Source organism: Canis lupus, chromosome 37 (assembly GCF_048164855.1).
Source record: "Canis lupus baileyi chromosome 37, mCanLup2.hap1, whole genome shotgun sequence".
NCBI lineage: Eukaryota > Metazoa > Chordata > Mammalia > Carnivora > Canidae > Canis > Canis lupus.
Window position 1 is genome coordinate 984,467 of NC_132874.1, and position 10,212 is coordinate 994,678.

The 10,212-nt window shown below is 40.9% G+C and overlaps 1 non-coding gene and 1 pseudogene across 1 annotated transcript; both read left to right on the plus strand.

Moving 5' to 3' along the window:
- Positions 1 to 74, plus strand: TRNAT-UGU (transfer RNA threonine (anticodon UGU)). The gene has a single exon. It is a non-coding gene; the product is annotated as a tRNA-Thr (tRNA).
- Positions 75 to 8,844: 8,770 nt separating this feature from the next.
- Positions 8,845 to 9,779, plus strand: LOC140626068 (olfactory receptor 2B11-like; annotated as a pseudogene).
- Positions 9,780 to 10,212: the final 433 nt, after the last annotated feature.

Consider the following 10,212-nt stretch of genomic DNA (forward strand, 5'->3'; position numbering starts at 1 on the left):
GGCTCCATGGCTTAGCTGGTTAAAGCGCCTGTCTTGTAAACAGGAGATCCTGGGTTCGACTCCCAGTGGGGCCTTGACTTTTCTTCTCCCAAATTATTCCGTGTTACTCTAAACTCTGATCCAATCATTCACATGCAGTTGGGACTGAACATTCTCACTCTCAAGGACCAAGGATGTGTTTCTTTATGATCAAAGTGATAACTGTGAAGAGAAGAAAATGCACTTCCTGTGGCTCTGAGAGCTGAGCAACCCAGAAATCAGTAACTTCCTTTGTGATGTCTTTGCTGAAGTTCCTCTCTGTCCTCTCTTTTTAGGGGAGGAATGGGGGGAGAACAACAAAAATGTTCCCAACTCTTTAAGCCTTTTCCTGAATTCCCATGTAATTAATTAGGGATTCCAGAGAACCCAGCATGCTACGTTTTACATATGATTTTCCAAATACCACCAAATTATAAAATAGTAATGCATATTTTCTTATATGTCTTCAGTATTCAAGGAAGAGTTTTAGTCCCCAAGGAAATAAATAATTGGCCCCAATGGAAACTGAAGTTTAATTCTGCAATTTAAAACACAGAATGATCCTATGATGCAGTGACTCCCAAGCTGGATGTGCATTTAAATCACCTAAGGAACTTGTTAAAAATATAGTTTCTTGGGACTCATCCCCAGAAGTTTTAATTCTGGTTTGGTGAAGGACACAGAAATAAGTACTTTGAGCAAACACTCCAAGTAATTTTGAAGCAAGTGAATTACGTTTGCAAAACTCCATATTACATAGCTGAACTAAAAGTGAGGTCAACATAGGCCTTTAGCACTTTTATATTGATTCATGAACATCCGCTTACCCTCCTATTATCAAATTAGAATTACTGGAAGTCTACAATATTCCAGGTGTTTGCAGACACACTCCACCTAATCAACCCGACAATCCTGTCAAATATGTGTAATAATCCACTGAAGATGAGGAAACAGGCTCAGTAATGTTCACAGACTTGTAGTAAGGACAAAGTGCAGTGTCAAATCCAAGTCTCTGTCTGATTCTGGAATCCATGCTTTTCTCACGATACCTGTCTTCTATTTTATTCAGTCAAGAATTAAGTTTTTGGCCACAGAGCTAAGCAAAATTAAGCAACTTAGACTGATCTCAAACCTTGGTCCTATGGGTTAGATAGCCTGAGATAACCTTCTATTTTCTGTGAAAAAAGACTTGTCCAGTGAACAACTGCTTGACTCAGGTTTGAAACATGGAAGAGGAAGATGTAAAATAAAACCTTAGAAATCTATATAAGAATTTCTCCTCACAGGAGGTACAGACCATATGAACAAACCGAATTGATCTTCTCTATCTCCTAGGCTCTATCTGCTTTTGCCTGGGACATGCTCTCCTTATCTGCCGATTCTTTCGATGTAAATATAGTGTAGTTGTCACCTAGGGCTGCTGTAACAAAATATAACAGCCCGGGTGGCTTTAACAACAGAAGTTTATCTTCTCATAGTTCTGGAGCCTAAAAGCCCAAGATGAAGGCGCTGTCAGAGTCATTTTCTGAAGAGGCCTCTCCTCTGCTTTGTAGACCTCCACCTTCCTGCTGCTTCCTCACATGGCCTTTCAAGAAGAGAGAGAGGAAGACAGTGAGGTGGTATGACAGCTCTCATTTATCTTTCCCTTCTGATAAGGACACCAGTCTCATTAAGTAAAGGCACCACCCTTATGACCTCATGTAATCTTAATTAAGGCCTTAAAGACCCTATCCCAAAATGTAGTCAGGTCAGGGGTAAGGGCTTCAACATCTGAGTTGGAAAGGGGGAACACAATTCAGTCCATAACAAGTAGGAGAGGGAGAATTGTATGGCTTTGCTCTGAGTAACAACTTCATAATGAGAGTATCTAATAAGCTAAAGTGCCTGAAGAGGCAGCTTTGTGGATGTGATGAAAGTGTGGAGATAAAAGTATTGTCATGGAGTTGGCAAGGATTTTGCCTTTAAAGCACTTTTTAAATTCCTTCTTCTGTTCTACCTTGTTCTGAAAAGTGACCTGCTCTGAGATATTCTTCATATGATTGAGATGGCTGGAAGGTTTACCCTCCTTTGTAAGAAATAGAAGGAGGACTTAAGTTGACTATTACTGCGCTGAAATCAGTTGAAAAAGAGGACCTGAGCCTTGTCTTTAAAGAGCCTTTGGTATGGTTGAACACACCAAATAAACACATCCCCCAAACACTGACAAGAAAACCGATGTTTACTCATGACATTGGCAAAGCATTCACTTCGTGTTTGAGTTCTGAAAATGTGTAAGCCTTACATAGGTGGGACAAATGACACCTTTTGAAGCTTCAAGGTCAACTATAAAATTAAGACAATAATAATATCCATGTCAAGGAGTTGGTAGGAACATTATATGAGACCATTCATGTAAAGTAACTAGGATATGTTAAACTACAATCATCATCATCATTAATGCAGTATTGTTTGCTTTCTGAAAATTTGGGGGGTAAATCCTACTCTCCCTTGTTATTAAGATGGGATTAATGAGTGGAAGAACTAATGTAATCTGCAATCATAACCAAAACTGAAAATAAAAGATGGACAGTGTTCCTCCAGAGAGATTCATTTGCCAATGACAGCCCCTCTGGGACCACTGGTGTAATGGGTGAGAACTGGTTTTATCTGCCATTGAATCAGACTTGGAACCTATGCCTCTGGAAAGTACATTCACCCTATCCACCGTATCAAGACCTTTAGTGACTCTTATTGAAGCCCTAGACAGATTGTACCTTCTTCCCTCTCTCAGAACTTTTGGAATCCAACCCTTTTGCAACCCTTCTCCTGACTAAATTCTATAGCTAATGACACCTGGTTAATACAAGTTCAAATGAGAAGAAGTATGTTTTTGTGATGTCTCATTCTATGCACATCAGCCTAGATGGCACTGAGTGTTGATCAATTTTATTTTGTTTTGAGACAGAAAATGAAGGTTCCAAATTTTGAACAAGATCAGGCAGGGTAAGATCACTCCATGAGCTAAATGACTTCTTATTATGCCAGACCCGAGGCTATCATTTGTTCCCTTCAATCTCAGAATTATGTCCAAAAGTTCCCATTATCTAGGAGGCAGGAAAACAGAGCAGGTCAAAGCACTAAATACTCTGATTATAAATTTGAAGACCAAACCTTATGAACAATGACCAACAAGCCAAAGTATTGAGGACTGGGGCGGGGAGGTGGGGGCTGCTGTGGATCTTGTTTTACTCTTTTCCATCTTATATGCAAATGCATGAATTTTCCAGCAAGTATAGGTTATTATGTTCTCTGTTTTTGGAGACTTGTTTCTTTGCCACTGCCTCTGCCTCCATATCTGGTCCTGTCCCTGTCCTGAGCCACCCAGGCAACCCATTAATCCCCATTTCTAATACAGTGGAGGAAGTTCTAGTACATTCATCAGGCAAGAAGTGTATGGGGGAATATTTCCAATTTATCTCAACTCTCTCCTTCATAGTTTTGAGAAAGAAAAAGGAATTTATCAGATTGGTAAACTTATTTTTTAATTAAAAAATTGAAATATATAACATCCAATGTTATATTTTTTTAATTTTTTAAAGGGATGCCTGTGTGGCTCAGTCAGTGAAGCATCTGCCTTTGGCTCAGGTGCTTATCCCAGGGTACTGGCATGGAGCCCTGCTTTGGGCTCTCTGCTCAGCCAGGAGTCTGCTTCTCCTCCCTCTGCCCCTCCCCACTTGTGTTCTCTCTCTCTTTAAAAGATTGTATTTATTTATTTGAGAGAGAGAAAGAGAGACTGGGGTGGACAGAGGGAGAGAAAGACAAGCAGACTCCTTGCTAAGTGGGGAGCCCCACATGGGGCTCAATCCCAGGACCCTGAGCTGAATCCAAGTCGTGGCTTAACTGACTGAGACATCCAGATGCCCCTAACACCATGTGTTAATTGTACTTTAATTAAAAATAAATAGAGGTGCTTGGATGGCCCAGTTGGTTTAGCATCCCACTCTTGATTTTGCTCAAGTCATGGTCTTGGGGTGGTAAGATCGAGCTCCCTTCCAAGCAGCTCAGCACGGAGTCAGCTTAAGGCTCTCTCTCCCTCTCCCTCTGCCCCTCCCCACCATCTCTAAAAAATAAATAAATCTTTAAAAGATAAAACCATACTAAGACTGGTAAATTTGACAAATGGAACCAAGCATGGTTGGTTGATTCAGTGCTTGACTCAGCCACTTTCTCTCTGGTTGAATCTCACCTGTCTTTGGGATTCATCCCGCTCTACTTTCACTATGCCTGACCTATAGGCACAGATTCATCATGTGGTTGTGTGTGTGCGTGTATGTGTGCGTGTGTGTGTGTGTGTCTGTGTCTGTGTGTGTTTTGGGAGGAGGGGTGGGCGTTGTCCATTTGTGCTAGTAACTGATGGGGTAAGTGCTCTCAGGGATGTAGAAAAAGCAAGATGATTTGATTGCATGACATAAACTGTGATCTTCAAACAATAATGCAAACACATTTTTTGATCATCACTCTGGCATCTATATCCATTTTTCATTTTGTTTTGAATTCAAGAAGAGAAGACAGTGTTATTAATCAACTCCTCTAAAACCTGATAGGTCTTCTGGTCTGATACTTTTTTATCTATTTTATTCCATTTCTATATTTTTGTTCTATTTTCTAAGAATTTCCCTTTCAAACCTTTTATTTAATCTTTCCTTTATATCATATAGTTTTCTCTTTTTTTAGATTTCATTTATTTATTCATGAGAGACAGAGAGGCAGAGATACAGGCAGAGGGAGAAGCAGACTCCATGCAGGGAGCCCGATGTGGGACTCGATCCTGGGTCTCCCCAGGCAGGCGCCAAACCGCCAAGCCACCCAGGCTGCCCTATCATATAGTTTTCAACCACTATTTCATGTTCTCTAAATAATGCCCCCGGTTTCTAGTAATTCTGCTTGTATTTCAAGGTTATAGTATCTCCTTAATGTTTGAGGGTTTCTCCTTCCTGCATTGTCTCTTATATCTAAGTTCTTTTTTTTTTTAATTTTTATTTATTTATGATAGTCACACAGAGAGAGAGAGAGGCAGAGACACAGGCAGAGGGAGAAGCAGGCTCCATGCACCGGGAGCCCGACGTGGGATTCGATCCCGGATCTCCAGGATCGCGCCCTGGGCCAAAGGCAGGCGCTAAACCGCTGCGCCACCCAGGGATCCCAGTTCTTTTTTTTTTTTTTTAAGCTCATTTTTTTGGTCTATTATAGTTAAAAGCTTTTCTGAGATGTTTGGTCATTCTGGTCCACTCATATTTCAGGGTAAGACACAACAGGGCTGACTGGTAATTTTGTGAATACAAGGAGTTTGTTGATGGCAGCTTTCCCTGTAGTTTGGTCAAGTATGAATGCAGCTTTTCATTTTAAAATCTTCATTTGAAAATGTAGGTCTTTTCCTGGACTGTTTCTCAAATCACAAATCCTTCTAATTCCTGTTTAAGTCATCCTGGCATGGCTGCCAACATTCTGATAATTGAGAAAAGTTGAGAGTCTCACAAATTGGTGAGTGCTCTGTGATTGCCCCATTTTCATTCTGTCCTCTCCTGTGGGATCAGGTTTGTCTGGTGTCCCCAAGTGCATAGTGCCCCTAGATCACCTTCACAGAGGAGCAAACATGCTGCCTCCTGCAGTCACCTGGTAGCACTGAAGAAGTAGGGGACCTCAGGGTCTAACTGTTCTTAATATATCCCTCCTACAGTCCTCTCGTTTTCACTTCATGCCACAGCTATCACCTTCAAGGTCTGTGGTTCCTCCAATCCTACACCTTTCTCGGTTTCTCCCCTATGAGTCTACTTGCTTGTTGGCTCCTCCCATTGCTCTCAAGGTCTCTGCTTTCCCAGATCTTCCAAGACAACCATCACCCAAACACCTACTTTCTTTCCATCTTCCAAAATCCTGTTGACATTGCTTCTCTGTTGTCATCTCCCTTCTCAACCTCTTCTCCTTTGTGAGTTTTTACCTTTTAAAAAATTATTTTACTGCCACTGTGGTAGGTAGGGACAAATACCTTTGTTACGTGTGCCATGTTTAAGCTGAAATCCATATCTAATATGAGATTTTCTTTAGTAGCACTCACCTTCATGATACCATCACCTTCTTGATTCCCGCCTATGAATGATTTCTCCCACCTCTAAATTCTCTTCACCCTTTACCTGTACATCTAGGATGGCTGTTAGCACATTTTTAGTTATTCTTACTTATTTATGCACATGTAGAGAGATACTGGTGTATGATATCCTTGGAATGAAGGATAGATCTGGTTAGTTTTCCTGCCCTGCAGTGCCTAATATTATGCCCTATGCTTGGTAGGCATAAAAGTAATGTTAATTTAATGAGTGAATGGATAAATAACTGTAAATGGATCAACCAAAATATTCTGATTTTAAATATTAAGGCTATATGCTATGTCTTGAGAATTGTGCATATGTTAATTTTCTCTTGTATACATTTCCTCTTATGAAATATCTTGCTTCCATGAATAGATTATAAGGTCTTTAAAGGAAGAAGGGTTATTGCTGGATCAAATGGTAAGAGTATGTGTGGTTTTGTAAGAAACTTGCAGGCTATCTTCCAAAGTGGCTGTACCATTTTGCATTCCCACCAGCCATGAATATGAGTTTGTATTGCACCACATCCTTCTCAAGATTTGGTGTCATTGTTCTGAATTTTGGCCATTCTAGTAGTCATGTAGTGGAATCTCATTGTTCTAATTGCATTTCCCTGATGACATACGTCTTAGCCCATTTGGGCTGCTGAAACAAAATGCCCAGGATTGGGTGGCTTATAACATTTTTCTCACAGTTCTGGAAGTTGAAAAGTCCAAGATCATGAGACAGGCGTATTTGGTAAGGAACCACTTTTTGATGAGCAGATAGCACCTTCTAGCTATAACCTCCCATGGTGAAAAGTACAAGGGGTCTCTGGGTTCTCTTTTTTTAATTATTTTTTTTAAATTTATGATAGTCACAGAGAGAGAGGCAGAGACATAGGCAGGGGGAGAAGCAGGCTCCATGCACTGGGAGCCCGACATGGGACTCGATCCTGGGTCTCCAGGATCATGCCCTGGGCCAAAGGCAAGCGCTAAACCGCTGCGCCACCCAGGGATCCCCTGGGTTCTTTTTTATAAGAGCACCAATCCCAGACATAAAGGCCCACCTTCATGACCTAAGGCCTCCCAAAGGCTCTGCCTCCTAGCACCATCTCATTGGGAACTAGGTTGTAACATATGAATTTGGTGAAGGGGGTGAATAAAATATTTAGTCTATAGCAACATATGATTTGGAACATCTTTACATTTGCTTATTTGCCACCTATATTTCTTCTTTGATGAGCTAAGGACTTTGGCCTGTTTTAAAATTGGGTTGTTGGGGCAGCCTGGGTGGCTCAGGTGGTTTAATGCTGCCTTCAGTCCAGGGCCTGGTCCTGGGGACCTGGGATCGAGTCCTACATCAGCCTCCCTGCTTGGAGCCTGCTTCTCCCTCTGCCTCTCTCTGTGTGTCTCTCATGAATAAAAAAAACAAAAACAAACAAACAAAAACCTCCTCCTATGTATCCTACTACATTGGAAGGAACACTTTAAAAATAAATAAATAAAATTAGGTTGTTTCTTTATTGTTGAGTTTTAAGTGTTATTTATATATTTTGAATAACAATCCTTTATCATATATGTCTTTTGCAAATATTTTCTCCCAGTCTGTAGCTTCTCACTTCATTATCTTGATAGGGATAGCATTGTCAAGCATGGCAGCTTTATTAGACAAAAGAAATGTGCCTTGGCTAGAATGGGAGGGTGGGTGGTGCGGAACCATGAATACCCTGGATGCCACATATATCCTCATTCCAATTCTTGGAGTCCCATTCTTTCCTCACCAGTCCCCTGACTAATGAGATCTTCAGAAAATTTCAACCCACTTTCTGGTACCCGGTTGTAAACAAAGAAAATAATTCTGATAACTTAAGCAGAAAGAAGATATTTTAAGAGTAGTAGTTCACAGAATTGATGTGAATGGTAAAGAACCAAACTTCACAAACAAGCAGAAGGGAAACAAGGTACAGCCAAAATCCCATTCCAGAAAGAGACTACATAGGACACATCCTTTACTGTTGCCACATGGGACATTAATCAGGAAGGCATCTGCTCTGACAATTCCTTTCCCCCTCCTCATTCTTTTGCATCCTTTTACCAAGATTCAAATCCTGTGTTGAAGCATCTGATGACCAAATGTAGATCACATGCACCCTTAGCTGCAAAGTTGCTGGGAAAATAGACTGCCCACCTCCCTATGGCTTCTTTAATCATACAAAAGCGCCATAGCCACTAATGCCGCTAACCTATCACACAGTGCTTTGATTTAGGGGGAAAAAAAAAATATATATATATATAGAAACTTCTTGGGATGTCTAGGTGGCTCAGTGATTGAGAGTCTGCCTTTGGCTCAGGGTGTGATCCTGGGGTTCCAGGGTCAAGTCTCACATCAGGCTCTCCACGAGGAACCTGCTTCTTCCTCTGCCTATGTCTCTGCCTCTTTCTCTGTGTCTCTCATGAATAAATAAATAAATAATCAAAAAATCTTAAAAAAAGAAACTTCTCTACTAAAAACATTCTCTACTGAAAGGATTTTCCAAGTGTTACTTTATAATGTTAATTGTAATTATTATATTCATTAATGTTATGATTTCTATTGGGAGTGTAACCTATCTCTCCGCCCCCCAAAATGTATATTTTTTTCTCAAAACTTCTGCTAACTTGGGGTTTTTAAATCACTCATATCTTCCTTGATTTTGGCAGGTGTCTCCCATCAAAATTTAATGAAGCATATAAATGAAAGTTTCCCAGAGGATTTCATTCTTATGGACTTTGCCAAGTACCCTTGGTTGGGTCTTCCTCTCTTCTTTGCCTTTCTCATCTCCTACATGTGCACAGTTGGAAAATATTGCTATTATTCTGGTTTCTCCACTAGATTCCCAACTTCAAAGCCCTATGTATTTCTTCCTCATGAGCCTCTCCTTTTTGGATCTCTGTTTATCACAACTGGGATACCACAACTGTATCACAAATGCTATTCAACTTGGTGGGCCCCAACAAGAACATTATTTATATAGGCTGTATGGCCCAGGCCTATATATTCCACTGGCTAGGCTGTACTGAATGTGTCCTGCTTGGAATCATGGCCTTAGACTATGTGGCTGTGCTTAAGCCTCTGAGGTACTCTGTAGTCATGGACCACAAGCACTGCTGGCAGCTCTCCAGCACTGCCTGGCTCAATGGTCTGGCAAATTCACTGCTGCAGTCCATACTCATGGTCCAGCTGCCCCTGTGTGGGAACCAGGAGCTAGACCACTTCTTTTGTGAGCTGCCTGTGGTTATTAAGATGGCTTATGTGGACACCATAATCAACAAGGTTACTTTAGCTGTGGTGGCCACCTTTCTGATAATGGGTCCCCTCTCCATGATTCTTGTCCCTTATAGTTGTATTGCCCAAGCCGTATTTCGAATCCCCTCTGTTGATAAGAGACTTAATGCCTTCGACACTTGTTCTTCACGTTTACTGGTGGTATCTTTATTTTATGGCCCTGGCATCTACATCTATATGCAGCTTTTGGGGGATAGCTTTCAAGACCTTACCAAAGTTCTAATGCTATTTTACTGTGTTATTACTCCTATGGCCAACCCATTCATCTACACCCTGAGGAGCAAGGATGTTAAAGAAGCTTTGAGGAGACTTCTCAGAAGAGCCTTTTAGTACAAAAGAATATGAGAAAATGATGCTTTATTCTGAATGGAAAAGCCCAACAATAATCTAAGATATGTCCTCTTTTAAATATGTTTCACCAAAATCATACTCAAAAGTCAAGTCAAGAAAGTTTTCATGAACTGTGTTTACCAAGTACGTTGGGGTTTTCCTACACCAGCCAATTCTCTGACACCAACTGGGTGGCCTACAATGCAATTCAATTCTCACACTACTCAGAGTTAGCAGAGACTCCACAATTCAAGAGTTCAGTCCCACAAAAGCGGCCTCCACCTTGGACGCCAATTGCAAGTCCAGACCACTTGTACTTGTGACCCAGCAGCTAAATAAAATGTTCCTACAACCTCACCTTCAGATTTGATAATTGGCCAGAACAGTTCACAAAACTCAAGGAAACACTTTGCTTACTTTTACCAGTTTGTAA